We start from the raw sequence: 25,579 nt of genomic DNA, 5'->3' as shown, positions 1-25,579 counted from the left end.
TGGAGGTTTTTAACACATTTTTCCCAGTATCAAGCAGACAAAAAATTTTTAATGTAGATGTGAACAGTACAAAAATAAGTTTGATCTAACTGACATATATAAACGTTGCACCAACAATTTCTTTTCAAGTATATGTTCTTTTCAAGTATATATGGAATATTTATAACACTGACCATGTAAAAGGCCACAAAATAACTTCAACAAACTTCAAAAAATTGGAAGCATGTAGATCACAATCTCTGATTGCAATGCTATTGTCAAAATTGACAACAACAAAGTAAATTAAATCTCTACCTGTATCTTTGAAAACAAATAATAAATAAACTTCTATACTACTAAATGTATGAATAACTGATATTTTAAAAATTGGGTTTATAATGTTGTTTTTTATCATTGATTAACACCCAAAGATATTAAAATTACATAATTTTGTAAGAGAAATATTGCGACCATGATAGATAACTGCTAAAGCACCTAAATACCTGAAAGGAAAATCAATAAAAAAAATAAACATAAAAAGGAAGGTCTAATTTCAGAGTTTAAGAAACACAGATTAACCCAACACCAAAATATTATGTTATACCGATTAAATTATCAAATTTTTAATTAATTTCAGTCCTCATTGCTGATCTAGATGACAATGAAATTGTAATATTTACACATCATGGATGACAGTGCAGCCTGGTGTGATTTTGGAATGCAATATGGAAATATGGCTCAAGAACTGTAAATATGTTCCTAATCTTTTTTTTTTTTTTTTGCGGTACGCGGGCCTCTCACTGTTGTGGCCTCTCCCGCTGCGGAGCACAGGCTCCGGACGTGCAGGCTCAGCAGCCATGGCTCACGGGCCCAGCTGCTCCGCGGCATGTGGGATCTTCCCGGACCGGGGCACGAATCCGTGTCCCCTGCAACGGCAGGCGGACTCTCAACCACTGCACCACCAGGGAAGCCCCCTAATCTTTGATATAGCAATTCCACTACTGAAAATGTTGCCTAAACCAAAAGATGGTGAAAATCTACATATACAAAGATGTTTGTTGCAGCATTATTTACAAATATTTGGAAATCATTCAGTAGAGAAGTTAAGTAAATTAGGGTACAGCTACTCTGTGGAATATAAGACATTAAAAGGATAATTCTGAAGACTGTGTAACAACGCAATGAAGTTTCTGTGTTTAAAAAAACCAAAATATAAAAATTCTCTCTGCTCTGCCATGATGTAGAATGTGTACAATTAAGGATAATGTCTGTGAAAAACCTCAGACTACTACCCAGTAAACTTGATTGGGATTAAGATTTTTCCTCGTCTTTGTTTAGAAATCCATTTACATGGTTATGATATTTGTGTAATAAATGTAACTACATTGGAATTATTTCATGCACTCGAAGATTGTACAATACAATTTATAAAGAGATTTTGTAAAGATTGTTTTCAAAACTGATCTTTAGAGATCACTTTATTTTCTATTTTCTAGAAGAGTAGCCATTATTCCTAACTCTGCCCTTATTGGTTTCTTAGTCTTTTCAAGAATTTGTTTTAATAACTTCTGAAATGGATGTTAAAGTTTTACTAGAGAAAAAAAGTAAACCTGAGAAAATAAACTAATATCAAAGGTTTAATGTACTCTAAAAAAACTTTAGTTAAGTGTATGTGTAAATGAATAAATTAATGGGGGAAAAAACAATTAAAATTGTTACTTCATGACACTTTGATATTAAATACTTTAATAATACAAATTACTGGCAGAGTGGGCTAGTTTTATTGGTATGCTGACTCCTGGGTACCCAAGAACCTAAATGAAGCTGAGCACACTCCCAGGTGATAAGAGTAGACAGAAAGTATGACCCAATTCCATACAAAGAATGAGGCAATGTTCTAATCATGGGATTCTTTTGTCTGATTTTAGTATTTCCCAAACTTCAATCAGTGGAATACTAATGATCCTGTACATGAACATCCTTTAAAAATAGTGTGGTTAGAAGTTAAATAAGATGAGAAACATTGCATGTTGCATCTTTTTCTTGGAGATTCCTAATGCACTTCAGTGTTTTACTCCTATGATAAAGAGATTTGTTTTAACCCAACAGTTTCCAAGCCTATTTACCAGAAATTCTTTTATTGATTGATGGATCAATCTATCAATATCTATGGGATTCTAGGAATATCAATCTGTTCGTATCTCATGGGCTACTAGGAATACAATTTAGAAAAGAGTTCCTTTAATATAACTGGCTTATCCTTGTTTGATTGTAGGTTTGCTTTTGCCACAGCTCTTGGAAAAATTTTGTTTCCTTCATCCAGAGGAAAACAGTACCCATTTCTTCCATTAACTTCAAATGGCCACATTTGAAGTAAACGCCAAACATACCATTTTAAAAAAATAATTGGACTATGTACCACTAGATAAGTATGGGAAATGCAGAATAGGGCCACGATCATGTATGTTCTATGTTGCACAAATAACATATATTTTGCACCAACAGTTATTATTCCCTATAAGGAAAATGCATGTAACATGTCCCAAAATGAATGAAGAGAATGTTTGTAGCTTTGTACATTACTCTGTTCTTGGCTAGTCTTAGCTTATCTCTCTGGGAGGTTTTCTTCTTGCTTTGTTTTGAGGAGAAGGAGAATGGCAAGAGAACTTATCTTTTTCTAAAAAAACTATAGTAAAAAATTTCAAAACCCTCATGTAGTCCAGTCTGCACAGATGAGAGTTTATTATATTCATGATATATTATTATTATATTCATTCTAGTGGCCATGTTAGCCATGTGTGGGAGGAACTTGGATCCGTGACCTCTGCAGTCAAAGGCTGAACTGGATAGACCAGGGAGTAGGGGGCAGAGAACAATAAACAAGATGGCCTCGGGGTATTGCACGTCTTGCCATAACACTGAGCATCCTTGGAACTCACTGGAGCTTCCTTCCTGGTACACAGTTATGCTAAAAGGTAACAACAAAGCTACACCAATGGATAGTAACCAATGGATGGCTCAGACAGGAGTAGAAATGCTTTTTCTCCCTATACTACTAAATTTAGAGCAGTTTTTCAAAACCGCTCTACTCCAAGCCCACTGACACGTGCAATGGAGAGTTGGGTCTATAAGAGAATTACGTTTGTAGGAAAATTACCATTTATTTAGTGTTGCGTGCCGGCCTATGTGGACTATTTTGCATGTATTATTTCATTGAATCTTCACAGCAACCCATGGCATAGACCATTTCATTGTCACCATCTTAAAGATGAGAAAACTGAAGCACAGAGAGGTTTAGTAACTTGCTCCAGGACACACAGCCTTCTCCTACGAGAAGAAGTCTGGATTCCAATGAAGAGGAGGTTGTAGGCATCGTCATTATCCCCCTTTTCAATGACAGAAAACCTGAGACTCAAATGTTCATTCTTGTCTAATATTCAGTAGAGCACATTGGGAAATGACAGGCCCAGGAGTTGGACCAAAGTAGTGTGTATTAACCATACGTCATATTATCTGTATTCTAACACTTTGACATCCTGACTTTGCTGACCCTAGAGACTGTCCCTCCCAAGGTTAGCCAATTCCTAGAGATAGTAGACAACTACCAGTCAGGGTATATTTCAAGTGCAAACCAACCAATCCAGAGCCTACACCCCCAACCAGCCCCCCTATGGCCTCTCACACTCTGGACCACTATCCACCCGCCCTAATCACTGCAGGGACAGACAAACAGGGGCAGCCCATAGGCCCCGGACCCTACTGAAATTATTCAAACTGGACAATCCTAAAACTACTTTTTCTGCCTCTTCTGTTCCCTCCCTCGCCTCAATTTCCCTCTCGCCCTCTGCCTTCTGACCACGCTGGTTCTTCCCTGTGTGGCCCTTCATGGTATGGTACACGCCCCTTCTCTTGGGATCTGTGAGTATAACCAACTATCTCTTCCATGGCAGTTGTCTCCTGATCTCTTGGCCTCATCATACCTGTAATCATAAACCCTGTATTTCAAACATGCTGTGATGTCAGTACCTGTAGTCTTTCTACTGTACTGTATACACTCCTATTGTCATTATCGTGTGTATACGAAGCTTTCTGCGGCCAGGTGGGTAAAGCCCTTTCTATATCTAACAAGGGCTTCTAAACATGTAAATAAAAACGCCATCAACGTCTTCAATAACCTTTCATCAGTTTAACTTGTCGATTTATTGCTCTGCTAAAATGCAAAGTGATTTAACAAGTTCTACAAAGAGTTACCCCAATTTCTATAGCCAGGTCTGATTAATAAGTAAATTAATACTGTGAAGAAAAGAGACTCATTGGTAAATTTTTTGCAGATAATGATTAGTTTCATGGCCTAAGAAATTGCTTGTCTTGCTAAATTGCTACATCAATCTGTATTAGACATTGAAAATGTACATTTGAGAGGTAGAGTTTTGAGACTTAACTTTTCTCGTTAGAGTTGTAGGAATGTAATTACCATCAATTTCAACATCTGGACATAATGTGATAAAAATTCAACATTTTTGAAATTTCTGTGATTTTAGATTATTTATTTTAAATAGCTAAATTGATTTCTTCTTTTCAAAAAAAAAAAAAATTGTAGGGGGAAAATATTCTCCCAGGCTAAGACCTGATGAGCAGAGTTTTAGCCTAGAGCAAATTTTTACAGCTCAGTTATAAACCCTTGAAACAGGAGTTCATAATGGAAACAGCTGCTCAACCTTAACTCTTGCGGGTGCCACTATAATAAAAACGGCAGGAGTTCACATTAACATTGGCTTCCACTTACACTCTTTCCTGTTACCCATCCATTAACCAAACTACACTACCTAATGGAGGTAAAGGCTGCAGCTTTCTTTACTCCCAACAAAAATAACAAGAGAGGCAACTTACAGGTGGTAAATAACATATTCCCCCAAACATCAGAGGGTACAAATAACCCCTGGAGGCTACTCTCCAATCTAGAGAATAACATCTCACTCCAATGATTTCAAATTAGGAATAATATCCCGGCCCAGAAAACACTAAGCAATGACACCTATTTCCTGTTAATTTTTTGAAATGTGTTACATTTGCAGTACTTCTGGAGAGAATATTTAAAAAAAACAAAAACAAAAACAAAAAAAAACCTCTCCTTTATAATGGGGCTATCTTTGTAATACATTCATAGAATGCTGACAGGTAGATGATTTCCTGAAATTAGAAACAATATTTGAATTGAAGTAACTGAATATTTCACTCATCAATACCACCACAGTGTGATCCAGACTAAACTAACAGAGGAGTTTCACTTGACTGCCGTCTTTGAAATCCCTAAGAATGAAGAAAGGACCGATACTTCTGAGTGCTGATAATATACCAGACGCTTTGCATCTATTATTCAATTCTTAAAACGAAACCCTACTATTACTCCTCCCATTTACCTATGAAAAAACTGAGGCTCAGATTTTTCTGAGGCAGAAATGCCTCTCAACCATTGCAAAGAACACGGTGGTAAATACCTTTTTCTTTTCATGAGAAGTTTCTTTTCATGGTAAGTACAGGAGTAGCACGAGCTGCAGCTTTCGTCTGATGGTAAAATACCTGTGCTGTTCACTTACGAGAGAAAGGAGAAAGAAGGCACCATAGTCATCAATTTTTTTTAATCTGAAGATAATTGCCATGGAGAGTTTTAACATTTGAAGACATTATTCTGAGAGTCTGTAAGGAGTACTAGGTGACTTTTTTTTTTTTTTTTTTTTTCTTTTGCGGTACGCGGGCCTCTCACTGCTGTGGCCTCTCCCGTTGCGGAGCACAGGCTCCGGACGCGCAGGCTCAGCGGCCATGGCTCACGGGCCCAGCCGCTCCATGGCACGTGGGATCTTCCCGGACCGGGGCACGAACCCGTGTGCCCTGCATCGGCAGGCGGACTCTCAACCACTGCGCCACCAGGGAAGCCCAGTACTAGGTGATTTTATTATGGTTGCATAGAATTGGCGGCCAAGCCTCTTGTGCTCACCAAGAGGACTGACCCTTCCAAGATTTCTCATGGCTTTTAAAAGCCTGGCAAACTCCCCATCCACTGAATGCCTGCCTCCCTGGGTAAATATGATGCTGTGGAATTGCTTCATGGGCACTTTCCTTACAATAATACCCTTTTTGGACTTCCCTGGTGATGCAGTGGTTAAGAATCCACCTGCCAATGCAGGGGACACAGGTTCGATCCCTGGTCCAGGAAGATCCCACATGCCGCAGAGCAACTAAGCCCACGAGCCACAGCTATTGAAGTCCACGTGCCTAGAGCCCGTGCTGCTCAACAAGAGAAGCCACCGCAATGAGAAGCCTATGCACCAAACAAAGAGTAACCTCCGCTCGCCACAACTAGAGAAAGCCCGTGTGCAGCAATGAAGACCCAACACAGTCAAAAATGTTTTAAAAATTAAAAAAATAAAATTCACTTGATTAAAAAATAATAATAATAATATCCTTTTTGAATCTTTAGTATAAGCAACCTCTCCCACCACTTGATGTGTTTTCTTTATATAATTTTTATTGGGATATAGTTGATTTACAATGTTGTGTTACTCTCTGCTGTACAGCAAAGTGAATCAGTTATACATATACATATATCCACTGTTTTAGATTATTTTCCCAAATAGGCCATTACAGAGTATTGAGTAGTGTTCCCTGTGCTTGAACAGTAGATTTTGAGTCCCATTCTGTAGATGACAATGTGACAATAGCAAAGTTCCGGCACACAATTCCCAGTCTGTTTCCACATGAAGGTGAGCTTTGTTCTGACATCACTTCAAGCCTATTACCAACCTGTTTTTCATTTGAAAGCCTTTAAATCAAAGAAGTCACTGAATAAAATAGAATCATTCAAATGTCTGTTATTTTAAGGTAACCATCCTCTGGACCATTTTCAAAAACAACTGATAACTTAAGGGTAGAAGGAGTGAAGATTAAAATCCCACAGTCCCCATGAAGCCATCTTGACAAACTGGAAGTGGGGTGTTGATTTCTACTCAAGACAATTTTGTCTGAGCAACATCCCTGCCTCTCAAGCATCGCAAAAAATACTATGCTGCCATTGTCTCTAGTGTAAATGTGTTAGATGTTTACGTGGTTTCTGAACTGAACCTTCGTTTATATTGTCATCTGTATATCCTATGATTTGTTTTTTCTCCTTCCAAATTGATTTTTAAAAGTAAGGGAGCAACTACCACATTTTGATTTATTTTGGGGACACAGCCCAGCATCATTTCCAGGTGGATATTTTAAATCAGTCGTTTTAATAAATATTGTGGTGATTTTAAAAATAGCCGGTATTAGCATATACAGATTTGTCTATATTACAGGTATAATTTCTAAAATTAAAAAATATTTATTATCTGAATAGATCTGGGAAGCTCTTGGAAGTCAAAGAGCCTATTTCTGGAAAATGTACAATTCACACATATATATATATACAATATTTTATATATGATTTCAGGGAAGTTAAAAGATCTCTTTGCCTAAATTTGGACCTCCTAGACATACAAAAACACAAACTTAAGACGCTTGACTTTAGGGACTATAATAAATGCAATCATTTTCAAAGATTCTGCAGGAATATGTATGAGGAATGAAAGTCAGGGAGAGGAATTTAGATTCTGTTCTTAAATCTCTTACTTCATGACTTAAAAAACAACTTTTTTACCCTTCTTGACCAGTCTTCTACCTTCCACCATGATAGGACTGGGGTTAGTGAGGGCTCAACTCAGCACATTTTTACATCAGATCATTTATAGGGGGAGAAAATAATGGAAAGGCATCTGACTTACTCGATGCACGCACATATATACACATATGCGTATACAAGCACACGTACACATATACTATATATATAGCTTTTTAGGGCACAAGATATTTGCCTTGGAAAGCTCTAAAATTTGAGGGTGTTATTCTAAAATGTTATAAGTTGTATTTACATAGGTTTCTTATGATCTCTTTGAGGCTCTTTTGGCAAGCAGGTCCCTGGGCTTAACAAAAGGACTGAACATGCTAAGGGTTGGCCAAAAAGTTCTTTCGGGTTTGTCCATTAGATCGTATGGCCAAACCCGAACGAACTTTATGGCCAACCCAATACTTGACCTCGGAAAATACAGAGAACCCAGCTCCACATCTCGTCAAACAGTATTGCACAACACTAAACTAGCGGCTCTCAAAGTGAGGCCCCAGACCAGCAGCCAGCAACAATATGTAGGAACTTGTCAGCCATGTAAATTCTCAGCCCAACCCAAGACCTGCAGAAACTATGGGGAGGGGGCCCAGGAGGCGTTCCAGGGGGTTCTGATTGGGAATCACCACACTACAGCCATTTCGCTTCCACAGGAAGCTGTATTCTAGCAGTAACCTGAGCCCCCAGGCACCCCTCAGCCCCAGTAAAGACCACTCCAGTCTCCTCAACTCCCCAAGGCTGTCAAACTTGTCCCCTTAACTACGCCCCCTCCCCCCAGCTTTCGACATTAAAACTTGCTCTGAACTCTCTGTCCATAACAAGATGCAAAAGACTAAGTTTAAAAGGATGAAACAGACTAATCTCTGGGCATTTGAAGGAGGTGTAAGTTTGCTGCAGGCCAAAACTCTTTTCAAAGGGCATCTTCCTACTGCTTAGATGAGTAAAGACAATCCAATTTAAATCAGCAAATGCACCTATTGTTCTTTTAAAATATAGACACATATTTGTTTGTTTAAATTTTGATTTACACTCTTCACTTTATAAAAGTCCAAGTGAATTTTACTAGCAATTTCCCCCAGAGAATCACAGATGATAATTATCACTGAAGAAAAATCCCAACACTTTAAATTACAGTTAGAAATCATATAATTTTTTTTACTTTTAATTTTCACCATATTGTACAAATACATCTAATTATTCTCACTCTATATTGTATGCTATAAAGCACCTTAGGGGACTGATTGGTTTATCAATTCAATTAGAAAGTTGGTTGTTTTGATTAACGTCAACTATTATCTATTATAATGAGTATCATAATGCCATCTAATTAAGACAAAGAAAGCGCTTTAAAATTTCCAAACCTATTGCCTGTATGGTAAAAATAAAAACAACAGGTAAAAGCTCTCTGGTTCCATTCAATATAGAAACAGTCCTACAAACCTCTGTCTTTCTCTGGAATCATTGAATTCTGAAGTCTGTAAAAACTGAACACTACTATATATATAATAGATAACCGACAAGGACCTACTGTATAGCACAGGGAACTCTACTCAATATTCTTTAATAACCTATATGGGTAAAGAATCTGAAAAAGAATGAATAAATGTGTATATATATAACTGAATCACTTTGCTGTACACCTGAAACTAACACAGCATTGTAAATCAAATATACTCCAATAAAATTTTTTTAAAAAACAAAAAAACAGCTGATCTACATGATGGCAATCCCGAGGCATCAAGAAAGGGTTCAATCATGCCTGTTTTTTCTGTTGAAGAAGGCAGGGAAATGGAGCTGGTGAGAAGAGGTAGCGTTGAGTATGTATTATTGGATTCAAAGCAGTAAGAACATGAGGGGCAACGTTCCTTTTCCATGACAAATGCCCTAAAGCTAATACTTCCAGGGATACCTCAGTGCTTTCCTGCCCTGGGTCCCAGAGGATCTGGCAGACACCTCTTAGCAGCCGTGGGTGACTTAGGCAGTAATACTCTAGGACAGGGCAGAATGGCAGGGTCATCTGCCCACTACCCACCACTAGAGTGTTCCACCAGAATCCTGGGTACTCTGAAAGGAGAACTCCAGATGCCTGGGCTATATGTCCCTGGGCAATCACTTAATAGTTGTGTGCCTCCATTGTCCTTTCAATATGGGATTGTCTGAGAACTATTATAAGAGGAAATTGATGATCCATTTGGAGGCCTGTTGAAGAGCACAAAGTAATAACAAAATACTACAGATGTGGGGAGTTCCCTGGTGGCGCAGTAGTTAAGACTCTGCGCTCCCAATGCAGGGGGCCTGTGTTCGATCCCTTGTCAGGGAACTAGATCCCATATGCATGCCACAACCAAGGAGGCTGCCTGCCGCAACTAAGACCTGGTGGGAAGGAAGGAAGGGAGGGAGGAAGGGAGGGAGGGAGGGAGAAAGAAAGAAAGAAAATAGTTAAAAAAAAATACTACAGAGGTGGTAGCTTAAACAACAGAAATGTATTTCTCACAAACCTGGAGGCTGAAAGTCCAAGATCAAGATCTCGGCTGAGTTGTTCCTGATAAGAAGTCTCTGCCTGGCTTGCATTCAGCTGCCTTCTCATTGTGTCTTCACATGGCAGAGGGAGAGAGAGAAGTCTTGTGTCTCTTTTCTTATAAGGACAACAACTCTCTTGGATCAGGGCCCCACCCTTATGACCTTATTTAACCTTACTGACTTATTCCAAATACAGTCACATTGGGGGTTAGGCCTTCAACTTATGAATTTGGGAGGGACACAATTCAGTCCACATCAAGAACTATACAAATGCAGACTTTTTTAACCCTATAAGACCAATCCAGAGATAGTACACAGCTCACACAGCATGCTAATTTTTAGCTATGGCAAAATCATATTTTTCAAGTTTCCTACCTGAGGAAAAAGAAACTTAGAGTAGTTAGTTAAGGTTGATGAGAGGACAGAGTGTTCTGAATATGGACAAGTCAGACTTAAACGGGAAATGTTACCAAATAGTTATATAACTAAGACATTTCTTTGGGTTGTGCCTGAATGTCCTGAATTATCCCTGCAATTCTCAGTGTGTTTATGCTTCACTAACTTCCCTCTTTGCCTGTGGATGTTAAGATTATCATTTCATGATATGTCCAAGCAAAGGAAGATATTTGGGTCAAAAGTATTAGATTCTCCACATTCTCTTAATCCATTTTCAAAGAACTTTTTATCTATGAATCAGGAGTCTTTGGAAACTTGGATCCTGAGTCCTGTGGACCTTCCACATTTTTAATGAATTTGCTTTTGTGGATGATGCAGATTTCATACACAAACTTGCTTGCACCAAGAGCTATGGTAATGTCACTGGACTTGATTATAAATGAGTTTTAAAAGTTTGGGTATTTCATTTCATTTTGGGATACATACCTCTGTGGGGAAGTGGTTTTGATGATAAAACTTATGTTGAATGAAAAGGCTTTTGGACCAAGTTCCTAGACTGAAATGACATTTTTTGTTTGTTTCTGGTCTAGATCAGTCCTGAAACCAAAATCATCAGTATGTAACAACTGCATATGTATATGGACATGTATACATAGATGCAGGTGTGTGTATGTAGTCACTTTATATATATGAATATATTTGTATATATATGCGTGTGTGTGTTTGTACACACAAGTGTGAGTGTATGATTTTTCAGTCATAGTGTAATCTAATCTAATGTCTCTTTCCAATTCCCATGATCTTTTGAAAACATCAGTTGGTTTTTGTCCCACGAAGGAACAAATTCAGGTGCAGACATTAGTTTCTTACTGGCAAAACCTGAGTGCTCTAGCAAGCTGATTCAGCAAAATGAACTCTCCGAATTGGTGTATTAGTCACAGTGAGAGGAAGTTACAAACCAGAATGGCTGTTCATTGCAGCACTATTTACAATAGCCAGGACATGGAATCAACCTAAGTGTCCATCGACAGATGAATGGATAAAGAAGATGTGGCACATATTATACGATGGAATATTACTCAGCCATAAAATGAAAGAAAATTGAGTTATTTGTAATGAGGTGAATGGACCTAGAGTCTGTCATACAGAGTGAAGTAAGTCAGGAAGAGAAAAACAAATACTGTATGCTAACACGTACATATGGAATAAGTTTCTGATGAACCTAGGGGCAAGACAGGAATAAAGACACAGATGTAGAGAATGGACTTGAGGACACAGGGAAGGAAAAGGGGAAGCTGGGATGAAGTGAGAGAGTAACATTGACATATATATATACTACCAAATGTAAAATAGATAGTTAGTGGGAAGCAGCTGCATTGCACGGGGAGATCAGCTCGGTGCTTTGTGACCACATAGAAGGGTGGGATAGGGAGGGTGGGAGGGAGACACAAGAGGAAGGGGATATGGGGATATACGTATGCATATAGCTGACTCACTTTGTTATACACCAGAAACTAACACAACATTGTAGAGCAATTATACTCCAATAAAGAGGTTAAAAAATAAAAATAAAAAAATGAAGAGAGAAAGTGGTCTTTGAGAGAATGGTTCTTCTTTCCACCTTTGATCATATTTCCTCTCGTGACTGACAGGTGTCAGCTGTCAGGCAGCCAAATTCACCTGGAAAATGTTGCTGGCGTAGGATGAACTCAAGTCTACGGTTCGATACTGTTTTAGACAGAAGTAGTGCAGATGCTTATGGATAACTTTATTTTCTCCTATTTTTCCTTCCCCCATGCCACAAAGTTGCAAGGCTCCCAAACATTTCCCATCCACATCCCTGCGGCATCCCAGGCAAAATAAATACTACACATCTTCTCCTTTCATACTGGTTGCGTGTCTGTGAAACTGCTTAAACAGAGCTATGATTCTTGACTACATTTTTCCTGCATTCCTTCAGGTTGAATCATTTGTGGGTTAACAAACTATAATAATTTAGAGACTTTTAGAACAAGAAGTTAACTTGCCTCATGTAAATACTACATGATCAAAAAAAGTGTGTGTGTGTAAGATTATGAAGAAACGTCAATATATAAGAGGAAAAATGAGAAGTTTGATCTACATGAATAAGGCAGCACTTTTTCATGATGCCTTGATATTGTCTTTTTGTTTTAAAATGTGCTTTGTAAGGCAGAGACATGTCTAAATTCATATTCCATGAAATCTGTGAGCTTAGCTACTGCTTCTTCTTTAATGTAATGTCTTCGGGACATGAACCCATTATGATAATGATCTGATTGGTAAAGAGAGTTCATTAGATAGTTTTCTCCAAAGAAATAGCTGTCAGAAAGGCATAGCGATTAGAGGTAGAAAAGCTTTTTTAAAATCTTCCTGTTTTGCCATTTTATCCATAGTAGAAAATTGATTCTTCCATGCTCAATAAATTCCCAAGAGACTTTTGAGTTCAGATAATAGCAGATTTCTTTATATGCACAATATTTGTTGAAAACTCATTATGAATGGGTTTCCTAACTACATTTTTGATGCATGCATATTGTTTCAATGAATGAAAATGTGCATGCACTGGGGGACAAAATACATCAGGTTTTTATTTTGGAAGGAAGCTCAGTGTTTCCTACATATTTGCAAGAAAATATATTTGTTGTGTCTTTTGCTGGAATTTTTCATAACATACTTAGGAAGCAGGAAGGTTTTTTTAAATTTCTTTTGTGAAACATGACTAATACTACCATTGTGAAAATAAACCATAACAACCACATAGTTACAGACACCAGAACAAACCAACCAACAAAGCTGTCGCTTCTTTTGGGGAATTATAGTACCAGGACTGAGAGAGGATTAAGCCAGCTTGGGATCCAGCTGAAGCCCCTTGTAATAGCTAGAGCAATGGCATAGGCATAGCAGCTGTGGATCTGTGAGCCAGTACATCAGGGCAGCCACTATGAGGAGGGACAAACAGAAGTTTCAGATATTTAGGGAACAAAACAGAAGTCATATTGTCAAATTAGTGTTTGTGCCAATGCTCTGTAACTTGTAGTAGCAAGGACATCTTCCACTGGAAAGCATGATACTGAGTACTTTGCTTTAAAATATCAAGCACAGGGGACTTCCCTGGAGGTCCAGTGGTTAAGACTCTCGAGCTTCCACTACAAAGGGCACAGGTTTGATCCCTGGTCAGGGAATTAAGATCCCACATGGCGTGGCCAAAACAAATAAATAATAAATAAAACAAAAATTAAAAAAAAATTTTTAATAAGTAAAGAAAATATCAAGCACAGAAAAAAAAAAGAGATCAAGCTACTTGAATAATCTATTCTAACAAATATAAAACCTACCAAGTTCACTTAATTATTACTCATTGTATATATATTCCTTTTCAGATTTAGGGCATGTAAGGAAAGTGTTTCTATGAATCACTTGGTTAAATAATATTTATTTAGTACTCACTGTGGGCCAGACAAGAATCCTTGCCATCACGAACCCTACATCCTTGTGGAATTTACATCCTAGCAAAACTTCTAGCGAATTTTGCATCACTCTAAAAGGCATGGAGTCATTGGAGAAACTCATTCCAGATGCTAGTTTTTAAAAAGTTAAACAAATTGTGACCAAGTTCACAATAAATGAAGTCACCAAGTGATATCAAAAGAATAAATCTCAAGTTAGTGAACATATTTCAGGAGAAATAAATCACAGAGATTTAGAGAGAGAGAGAAAATAGAGTTGAAATAAAAGGGTTTAATCAGTTTTCTTGATTTTTGTTGGGAAGGTGGTAACTTTTGACCTGTATGCCATCTCAGTGTTTCTTGCCTGTTGTTTTATTTTTCTTCTGCTGTGTAACAAATTACTATAAACTTAGCAGCTAAAGACACCAAAAAAATATTATCTCACGATTTTTGTGGATCAGGAATCCGGTCTTACCATGTTGAAAGCAAGTTGTTGGCAGAGGTTTGACCTCATCTGAAGTTCAGCGTCCTCTTCCAGGCTCACTGGTGTGGGTGGAATTCATTGCCTTGTGCTTGTAGGATTGAGGTCCCCAGCTCCTTGCAGACTGTTGGCTAGAGGTTACCCTCAGCTCCTAGGTGCCTCCCACTCGCAGGCCCTCTCATATCATGGCTGTTGACCATGCCAGTCTGTTCTTAACAGGCTGAACAGGCTTAAGGGCTCAACTGATTGGGCAAGGCTGACCTAGTTGATGAACTCAAAGTCAACTGATTTACAAAATCCCTTCACTTTTGATATATCATGTCATATAATGTAACCTAATCACAAGAGTGGCAGCCCATCGTATTCACAGGTCCTCTGTTCACTCAAAGGGCGGGGACCACACCAGGTGCATACAGGTGGGGATTGTCAGGGCACCATCTTAGAGGTCTGCCTACCACACGGCCAGTCCAACACCAGCCCTTCTGCGGTTACCTCCAGAGTCATACTACCTCTCTCCCAATTACCCAGTGGCAAGAGTTTACTTACCTAGAGTAAGGTGAAAGTGGTACCATTTAGTGCTTAAATAAATGACTTTGGCATCAGACAGACTTCATTCAGCTTGACTCATAACACTGCCTCCTGACCTCAGAGTCCTCCCTTACAAAATGGGCAAAGAGTTGTTAGGAGGATGTACCCAAAGTACTTAGCACAGGCCCTGACACACAGCTCCATGTGGGAAAGAACCATATCCTTTTTTTGTCTCCTTTCACTGCTCAGTGTGTCTGGCACAGAGCTGGTCTTCAATAAATATTTGTTAAATGACTAAATAATTAACTAACTTGAAATGATAGTTATTATTTTCTTAGATGTTTCATAGACATCAAAACATGACATATGCAGAGTTTCATATATAACTTACCAAATATTAGTAGTAAGACAACAATCCTTCCATATAAATTTCTCGCAAAATTCTTTTTTCCTTTTTTATGTCTTCTCGGTTTTAGTATTTGAAGTTGTGAAGCACTCCTGTTAGGCCTGATTACTAAAAGAAACAACTGCAGAAATGAAAAAGAGAAGTAATGGAGAAGTCAGAGTAGGAGTGCTGGTTTTCTGCAGTGAAATCTTGGGGAAGATAAAGGAAGATGATGGAAAGAAGATCTTGGCCATAACTTAACTTCTGTCAAGAGAAAGATAGCTGAGAAGTGTGTAGAGGGGTAAATGGCTCATGTTTTTTTTGTTTGTTTTAATTTATTTCATTTTTGGCTGCGTTGGTTCTTTGTTGCTGCGTGTGGGCTTTCTCTAGTTGTGGTGAGAGGGGGCTACTCTTCGTTGCAGTGCGTGGGCTTCTCATTGCAGTGGCTTCTCTTGCTGCGGAGCACCGCCTCTAGGCACACAAGCTTCAGCAATTGTGGCACACGGGCTCAGTAGTTGTGGCTCGTGGGCTTTAGAGTGCAGGCTCAGTAGTTGTGGCGCACGGGCTTCGTTGTTCCATGGCATGTGGGATCTTCCCAGACCAGGACTCGAACCCGTGTCCCCTGCATTGGCAGGTGGATTCTTAACGACTGTACCACCAGGGAAGCCCATGGCTCATGTTTTGGTGTGAGATTTTGGGGGGCAGCCAAGTTACTGGATATCCCCAAGGTCTCAGGAGGACCCTAAAATATGCTCAGAGGCAAGATGCCTAAAATCCGGAAGACACTGAACATTCGGATGGAGAACCAGACAAAAGTTTGCACATTGACTTCAACAAAGCTAAATGATTTGCTAAGCTGCCATTCATTAAAAATTCTGTGAAGAGAGTTGCTGAAAAGTTTCTAGGTGAGCAAAGGATGACAAATGAAATGAACAGAACTACACGCTGTATTATAAAATATCATTGCTTTGGGATCTATTTAGTGTTAGTAAAGTTCTGGTCACCTATTAGAATGTGTGTGTGTTCGGGTGGGGGATCCCCACACTAGCAGGCAATGCTCCAAGACCTACTGAGTGAGCATCCTACGATTCAACTCAATTCTGACACTCTTTACTCGGAGACTGTCTCAGATTTCACAGGTTAAGGGCTCAGTTCCGCAAGGCTTGCCCCACTTTAGATTCCACTTACAAGTCCAGGTTATTACCTGTGCTTCTGACCAATTGGCTATAAATCAGAGCTTCTCAAAACCCCGTCCTTGGGTTCAATTAATTGCTAACGTGGTTCACAGAACTCAGAGAAACATGTTACTCACTAGATCCTCAGTTTATTCTAAAAGGATATAACTCAGGAAGAGCCTGATTGAAGAGTTGAATAGGGCAAGGTATGCGGAAAGGGCACAGAGCTTCCCTGCCCTCTCCAAGCCCCCCACTCTCCCCTAATCTCCAAGTGTTTACCAACCCGGAAGCTCTCCGGACCTTCTCCTTTGGGGTTTTTATAAAGACTTTATTACATAGGCATGATTGATTAAGTCATTGACCACTGGCCATCAATTCAACCTCCAGCCCCTCTCCCCTCCCAGGTGGTCGGGGGATGGGACAGAAGGTTCCAGGCCTCTAATCACCTGGTTGGCTCCCCAGGGAACCAGCCCCTTCCTTAGGTTACCTAGGTGATTCCCAGAAGTCACCTCATTAACATAAAAAAGGCACGTTTATCCTATCGCTCTCAGGGCTTAGGAAATTCCAAAGGTTTTAGGAGTTCTGTGCCAAAAACAGGGACAAAGATGAAATATTTATTTCTTGTTATAAATCACAATACCACAGTTGGTATTTATTGTTTATATTAATGAAATTCATAGTATCGTAAAAGTCACTTTTGACTTCAGTTCCTCAACCATACGCTTTTCTTAGGGTCTCAAGGACTTGAGAATTTCTAGGGACAACTGTGTATGTGTCCTTTTCTGTGTGCATGCATGTGCACTGTGTTGGTTTAAAACATATAGGTGTATATATATGTATGTATATGTGTTTGATAATATATACATGATATATATTTTATATATATTTATACTCATGGTTTTTTTTGTTTTGGTTTGGTTTTTTTTGCGGTACGCGGGCCTCTCACTGCTGTGGCCTCTCCCATTGCGGAGCACAGGCTCCGGACGCGCAGGCTCAGCGGCCATGGCTCACGGGCCCAGCCGCTCCGCGCATGTGGGATCCTCCTGGACCGGGGCACGAACCCGTGTCCCCTGCATCGGCAGGCAGACTCTCAACCACTGCGCTACCAGGGAAGCCCTATATACATGTTTGAGTGTATATGTTATTATATATACATGTACATATACACACAGACGCTGAGTATCTTGTTCTCCTTTAGAATATGCCAAAACCCTTGACAGCGTCTGTATCATATGGTTCTCATATAGTGCAACATTTATAGCATTGGTTAAGTGCTCAGCACAACATGAACACTTAACAGATACTAAAAATGTTTTTTAACTTTAAGAGAGAAGAAGTTTAAAAATACAGTCCATTTTAAAGGGTTTAAAGTAGCATAAAAATTCAAAGGCATAGAGGTACCGTTTGGTTAATTAGAGCATCTTCTAGTAAAACCTTTGATACGGCTGACTGAACAGTAAGTGGCAAAATGGTAGCATTCACAGGATAATCCTGAGGACAAAAATTCCTGAGACAGAGGAAAACCCTTGGAAATATTTCTCTGTAAATTAATTCAACATTGTACAGTGTCTTCTAATTTTTATTATTCTTTCTAAAGACTAGGAGGTGGAAAGAGTAATCACCAGAATTTATTTGAACAACTGAGAAAATATTTCCTTAAACGGTTTATAAGTGGAAAGAGATACATGGTATTGGAAGCACAGGAAGGAAGGAGGGAGTGGAGGAGGGACAGAAAGATGGAGAGCAAAGAAGCAAAAAGGCCAGGAGAGAAACACTGTATTGAATTAATGACAAACCAGAGTACCTGCTTTCTTCATCTTAGGTACCCTTAATACATTCATGAAACCTCCAGAGATATTTCCATCGTTAAATAGGCCACCATAGTCAAAGGAACTTCCACAATACCCTTGTCCAGAGGTCAAAATCCTTTAAGGAGATTTAAAGATATCCCCTTAGGGGGGCATTCAGGGGTGAGGAATGAGAATGTTAGCTTATTTGTACCTATATCCCCAAGACTGTACAAGCTCCCCTTCTTAAGAATATAAACTTTTAAGATGCAGGAAGAAGGGGAAGCAGAAGTAAAAAATATTAATGTCTCAGCAGCTTGACTCCATCTGAGAGAGATTGGACAGGAGACTCAGTGCAACACATCAATCTCACTCTAAAACCAAAATTCTGATGTCATATAGAGATGACACACTGCAAGTCACTGGGCTTAAGTGATTTCTCATCATAATTGTTTGGACACTATCCCTTTTTAAAGTCTTGGTCTGTCTCCTGTTTGATGAACACTCAACAGGGAGACAGTAGGTCTATCATATCCATTTTTGCGGAATTAACATAAAATGCCTATACAGATACATAACGAGGCCCTGGGTCTTGCCACCAGTGTGGGTAAAAATTCTCAGCAGGCCCTCCCTTAGTGGGCTTGAGACCCTGTAGCAAGGACCTTGGGTCCAAAGGGACTCACAGGGAGAAAGGTCTGACGGTAAAGAAGTTGGTCTCAACCCGACAAGAATGGGAGCCAGACCAGAAGTGACGGAGGGAAAGGAAGGTGGCAGTATTTACCCACCTCAGTTCTAGAAAATTCAACGCTCCTTTCACCACCACACCACCGTCACTCCCTCTTGCTCAACATGGTGTGTCAAAGGAGATGGGTAAAGGGTGGGTCGCAGGCGGTAGGATTGAATACAACCTTTGGCTCTCCAGGCCACCTGGATTGCCAGATAGCTGTCAACTCATCCTCTCTGTCTTGCGGCTTCTGAGTTGCCCAAAACAAAGCCCAGCCGCTGGTGAACCAGGGCCTTTGATCTACTATCAGTGCTTTCCCCGCCCGCCCCCCCACCCCCGTCCCTTTTTTCCTTCTTTCTCCAAACTTTGAAGATAATGAGTCTTACACATTTGCAAGTAATTAGAAGGTGTGGCTGCCAAGGAAAAGTGAGTAGTTTTCTTTCAAATGGGCTTTTCGCACATGTCTAATTATATCACATGCATTTATGTGGTCCCTGATAAATTGATCGGGCCCTGTAGGAAGGCCACACCTAGGAACTAATGAGCCCCTGCTGCAACAATAATAGCCATTATGAACCGAGAAGCCCAGTGTCATCAGGGGTCAATTATCATTTACTGACAACTTCATCCTTCAACTTGCTTTTCAGCTTCGATTCATTCACAGCTGAGGGCAGGGGACTGTATACTCCCCTACAGAAAAAAACAACACAAAAAAAGACGATTTAAGAAAATACTACATGCAGTCCCTTTTGTTATTATACATATAAACAACTTGGCTGAAAAGAAAAGCACCATCTATCTCTATGTTCATTTTCAGTACTTCCATAGTATATGTTTTGTGTGTGTGATAAAAGGACACATACAATTTGAATCATGGGCAATTCTTTATTCTCCATTGCTAATGGAGAAAGGATCAGAAAGGCCTAAAAGAAGAAAATGCATAAATAAACAGATCACTAGGATAAACCTCCTCACCCATTAAGAATTATCCAACAGCTACCCTCAAGGAAAAATGCAAAAATGATGGCTTGGTTTATTCAGTCATTCTCTCACTTGATGAATCCATCTCACAGGGTAGGGAATAACATGATGAAATGGCCAAAAATGAGCAAAAACAAGCAAAAAAAAAAGGTTGGGAAGATGCTCAATATCATCTCACCCTGTGGGCTTGGCCAAGGTCTATGTAGTAAACTTGCCTCTCTCATTTCTGTCTCAGATGCAGAAGGACGTTTAAGGTCACTTAGCCCAATGCCTTCATTTTGCAAGGAGTAAACTGAGTCACAGAGAGAGGCTGTTTGCATGGCCCGGGATCACACAATCGGTTGAGGACGGATTCAGAGTCTCTTCCGGTCCCCCGTCAATGTCGCCCTCATCCTTCTGCAGATCTAGCCCGTGTTCCCCTTCAGCAGGACGCCCCAGCTTGCTGAGAACGCTCAGAGGGCAGCACCCAGGAAGCTGGGTAGTTAAATAAAAGCACCTGGAGTCCTTCATAGTGATTCTCCTTTTAATTTTGTAAAAGAAAATATACATTTGGAGATAATCATCAAAGTAGCAGTGTGGGCTTCTTCCTCTTCTCAAATATGTGACCATGTGGTGACTCACTTATTCTTGGAACTTCTTCTTCTGTCTTTTATATGTCTCATTGTCCTTACCATTTCAAAGTGTGTGTGTGTGTGTGTGTGTGTGTGTGTGTGTGTGTGTGTGTGTGCGTGCGCGCGCGCGCACGTGCCTACACAGGCATGTATGTGTATAAATATTTTTTCCCCTGTTTAAACTCCCCAATTCAGGTGGGCACATGAAAAAACAACACTTGTCTCACCTTTTTGAGTGTTGACATTAACCCAACTATGTAAGAGGGGTTTTCCTTGATGAGCTGCTGCTATAGCTTCTCAATTTTTCACCTGAATGCAGTTCCCGAAGACAAAATAAGGTCACGTAATAACTTTGGAAAGGGGGCCTGTTTGTTTCAGTTTTTTGTAAGAATTCAAAGTAGACAGGGCAAGAACCCAGAGGTCATCAAAAGCAGAGGTACCCACAGACACCGTCATGAAGGAACTATATTGTTTTGTTTCTACATTCCCACCTCATGACTTGTTAGTATCCTTTCGCCTGAGAAACATGGGAGCATGAGACATTTTAGCATTTGATCAATCTCTTAGAATTGAAGGAAAAGTCCAAAAACTTTGAAAGCAAATAAGCCATCGAGTAATAAATGCAACTAGATTTAAATCCCATGCTTCTTTGATGTCAGTCACTGTTTTTAACTTTTGACATGTATTAACTCATTTAATCCTCATGACAACCCTACCAGACAGATACTATTATTATACTCACATATCAGATAAGGAAACTGAGACACTGAGAAGTTAGACAACAAGGTTACACAACTGGTTGGCACAAGACCTGGGATTTGAGCCTGTCCTTTACCCCATTCCACACAGGCTCCTGGTATCAAGGCTGGCTTAGTTCAAGACTCCAGGAAACATCAAAGTTGGCATCCTAAAAATAGAAAGTTTCTGGAAGCTTCAGGGCCCTCTTCTTTTGAACACTCTTCCTTACTCACACCCTGATCTAAATTAGGCTTGAGAAATCCAGGTAAGATCGGAATGTCTACAGGGGTAGATTTCTTGCAGGACCGTATAGGTGAAAAGAGCTATGGCTGGTCCTGATGCCAATTCGTTCCGAACTAAAGCAGAAATCTTTCTTCCAGGTGGTTGCCTCTCCTCCTTTCAGTTCCCAACCCTGTTGGCCCAAGAATTCTCTCATAAATTTTGAGGATGGGATGAATTTTCATCAACTTTTAGGGAGTGAACTAGGGACAAGGAAAGTAGTTGTTTCAGAAGCAGATCCAGCCAGGGCTACTGACTTCAGTTCAACTCAACACAGCTCTGCCAGGTGAAGAAACAGACACATAAATAACTCGGTACAAGACAGGCCATGAAAAATGTGGTAACCAAACTGCAGGGTGCCAGGAATATAGGAAGACAGCTCATGAGGAAATCAGGGCCCCTCCCACCCATTCCGCTCCTGGGTTCATGGAAGGGAGGCGTTTCAGGCATGGTATTTTTTCACCAGGCATAAAACGGAGTTAGGTAATTTCAGAAAGAAAGAGAGGATCCAAATAAGGAGAGGCCTGATGGAGTGAGCTAACAATGTGCATTCTTGGGTGGGGAGAATATAAAACATGCAACACTGAAAATATTCAGTTCATCAAAAGGGAGCGTGTATATTTCAAGCTATTTCTGCTTCCATGTTGTCTCAATTAAAAAACCATCAGTTACACAACATTATAAATGAACTATACTTCAATTTTTAAAATGCATAAAAATTTTTTAATACTTTTTTTAAAAAGGGAAAAACAAACAAAAAATGGGTTCGAATGTTACATATGTCTGTTTTGAAATTTCCCAACTTATTTTTCAAAGAAGTTTGTCAAATCCTATGCCAGTCTCTATCTTTGTTAATTTAGGAATGTTATATACTCACCAAAGTAATAGGATGAAAAAAATATTTTTAAAGAGAGAGCAAATGTTCTCCTTTTCAGATGTATCTTTTAAAGGAATAATTAGACTAGAAAGAATTTCCTTATTAAAGTATAGAAGCACTTTAATAAATACACTCATAAAGAATAGAGCCACTGCAAAATAGAAACTAACCAACATAATAATACACCTTTGTATCTCTAGAAGAATTTATGGATTTTTAAGATTTAAAAAAAAAACAACCACAATTCAGACGTTAAAACTTAAAGAGCTTAAAGTCTCTCTTTCTTTTCAGCCTCTAAACATGAAATTCGTGGATTAGATGTCACTATCTAAAGCTGAATGAAGATAAAAAACAGTAGGTTGAATTTTTACATACATATGTAAACATTTTATTTGATTTATTTGATGAACTCTTTTAGCTTTTATTCCATACCTGTGGATTTTGACTGTTTCAGCAATCTGTATCTAAGAATGCAGTGGGGAAGTGGCAGTAATTTTCAGAAGATTTTTTTAGCCCTTATGTAACACTTGTTTCCATTTGATTCTGACAACACTGGGAGGCAATTTCCAGCTTGACTCTTAGAGAGTTTGTTCAATCTGATAAGGAAGTTCTTACCTCTTTTCTGGCTTTTTCTCAACCAGAGAAGAGCTTTGGCCCACCAGAAAGAAACTGAATTGAAAAATGCAAATTTTTTCACCCAGCTCAATGAAGTTGGGATGACTTGATATTCAGGTTTGGTTAAGAGTGATGTATAATTTAGGCCATTAAGTCAATGAGCACCTCACTGCATTAAAAAAAAAAAAATGGAATTGATCCTTAATAAAATTTTGCCTTCAGTTTACATACATATATGTGTGTGTATGTAATAAACATATAAATGTAAATCTGCCCGACCTAAGGAAATAAAATACTCTATTAATTTTGAGGTACACATAAACAATAGATCTCCATTTTTCAAAGAATTGTTTTTCTTCTCCATCCTGCCAACGGAGCAGTCCCGTATTTATCCCATGAGGAGAGGCAGTGTTATGATGGAAATCAGCAAGCAACCTTTGTCCCACCCTGGTTCTCATCTCTAAGTTCTCCTGTTGGAGTTAAGATGCTCGCTGACTTGTTGGAGGGCAAGAGAATAGAGCTAGTTATTTGAAAACTGGATCGATGAGCCATTCAGCATGGAAAAGTGGAAGCTGACTTTGTATCCAATCATAGACAGGTCAGAACGAAGAAAGAGAAAGAGCTTTGCAAGGAGGAAATAATATAGGTAGTTCCATGTATTCTGACTTTTTATCTGTTTGTTGTCACAGAAATGACAATTATTTATTCTGAGGGCCCTACTCCTAAAAGATGAGTTGACGATTATTAAATCATTACCATCAGCTACTTCCAGAAAGGCCGAAGTAGAGACTAGCAACCTTGAAGCTTCCTTCCAGTTTGACCCCCGTAGTTATCAAGTTTATAAAGAGTAACCACTGCTCCAATGGTGAACATTGTAGCCCCTTCTAGAAAAACAATCTGTGTTTGCCTTCAAATCAATACACACCTAAGTAAGAGAAACTACTGCACTGTAAGAGCTGCAAAATGTTCAAAACCAGCAGCGTCGCTGGACTCTAGGAAAGGTATTTGTCCTGAAGTCAAACACCTGGGCACTTTCTGGTAGTGGGTGTCCTCAGACCAAATCCTGGAACTCTGTATTGCTGCTTCTCAGCGCCACAACGTTTGCTTTTGCTTGAAGTTCATAAAATGCATTCAGGCTCTCAGCAAAACCAAAAAGTTCGATCATTAGACTTTTCTACCTTTGACCACTGTGTTTTATTGAAAATAAGCCCAGAAAAGGGAACTCTAACCCAGCTCCCTCATCTCAGTGAGAACTCACGTCCCTTCTGCAGTCTCCCTTGGCAGCCTCCTTCCACTCAGTGTTCCCTCCTACACTGGCAAAGCTGTAAGGACTTGTTGAGAGGACAAAATTCTGAAGCTCACCCCATCTGATCCTGCCAGAGGCGGGGAAGAGAGCCTAGAATGTTGTTCACTATACAATATGGCTCAGACCACTTTATGTGCTGGTTCTTCTAGTCAAGGTCTAAAAGCAACTATTCTTCCAAGATCAGTGTCAAAACCCTATAATTTAAAAATTCTGCTGGTGGCCTTTGAAAATTGCTATTTCTAGCATTTTTTACATCTAGACCATAAAACCCACCATTTAAAAATTGATGCATTTCTCCTAATCAGTTATTTATCATTCTCAGACATATTAGTTTGCTAACTGTTCAGCCACAGTATTGATATTCATAGGTAATAGGAAAAACAATTGCAGAGGAGAAAACATTCTGGCAAATTGCTAGTGATTACATTTCCCATAAATAATAATTATATAATAGTGTGGTTTGTGCTAATAAAATGTATTGTGCTTTACTGAGCCTACAATTAGCACCAACGTTTTTAATACCGGCCGTATGAGTTTCATAGTTGACATTTCCAGCACCTATTAGTAATTTGCAGTCTTTTGGCTTCGAATTCCAGCACCACCTACTGATGCCAGAGAATGTTTAGAAGTACTAATGACATTGAACTAGAACTTCGGAATTCTATCTTTTATAACCTTATTCCAGGGTTGCCTCTTTTGATGTTCTTTTAAAGCTCTGACAGTTCTTGTTTTCTTGGAGTCCTCTGAAATATAATAAATAGATAGCTGATAGGTACATAAATAAAAAATTTTAAACACCTGAATAGAATTGGACAGCTGATTGCACAAAATGGACTGTTGCTCAAGATGCCAGAGGAGAGACTCAACATTTTCACTTTTCCAAACCTTGATTTTCCTAAGAGTGTTTTATGAGAGGTTGTCTTTAAGAAAATGCAAGGGTCTGGGAGCATGACAGGTGTCCCCTCAAGACTGGAATGTGGGTCTGAGCTTCCCAATGACCTGGCCGGTGGATCACACAGGAAACTTGCTGC

Source organism: Lagenorhynchus albirostris, chromosome 10, assembly GCF_949774975.1.
Source record: "Lagenorhynchus albirostris chromosome 10, mLagAlb1.1, whole genome shotgun sequence".
NCBI lineage: Eukaryota > Metazoa > Chordata > Mammalia > Artiodactyla > Delphinidae > Lagenorhynchus > Lagenorhynchus albirostris.
Note: the sequence above shows the minus strand (reverse complement) of the source record.